Genomic DNA, 646 nt, shown 5'->3' on the forward strand with positions numbered 1-646 from the left:
CTTCCTTATATTGTTTCTCTTCTCTTCCTCCAGACAATAACCACATGAAGAATGTTGAAAATGAAAGTTTCCTTTAATTGATATTCAAGATGTCATTTAGCTCGGAACTTTATTATTTAGAGAGAACATGTAGCTAATATTACCTATGATCTTGTTCCATTGATATCTATCTACAGATTAAAGACACTTGTCCTTCCCTCATCTGTTGAGGAAGTGCTTCCTGTCACTCATATTCTCCATAACCTCAGATAAATCACTGGTATAATGACAATAAGCATTCTCATCTTGCCATGACACGATGTTTAGGAAGAAAAATCTAAACGCTTTCACATAAAAGAAGTTTCATAATCTCAAGCTATTAAAAGGGGGGGGGAGGTATATTTACCATAGGTACTTTTGGCCATGAGTCCCCTGCCCTTAATTTGACTAAAATCTCAACCTAAAGATTGCAGCAATATAGATTGCTTTAGAGTGTGATTTTTCATGTCACTGAACTTTGACTAAGAAAAACCTCAATGTGGGGCAAAAAAAATGTGGTAAAGCGGAAGGAGAAGTTAAGGACTGAGCTGCTTTGCACATTACAGTGCTTGAAAGTGAACAGCCGATTTGACAAGAAGCAAAACCACAGAATAGAGTACACGTCTAT

The sequence above is a fragment of the Vulpes lagopus genome, chromosome 1 (assembly GCF_018345385.1).
Source record: "Vulpes lagopus strain Blue_001 chromosome 1, ASM1834538v1, whole genome shotgun sequence".
Classification (NCBI taxonomy): Eukaryota; Metazoa; Chordata; class Mammalia; order Carnivora; family Canidae; genus Vulpes; species Vulpes lagopus.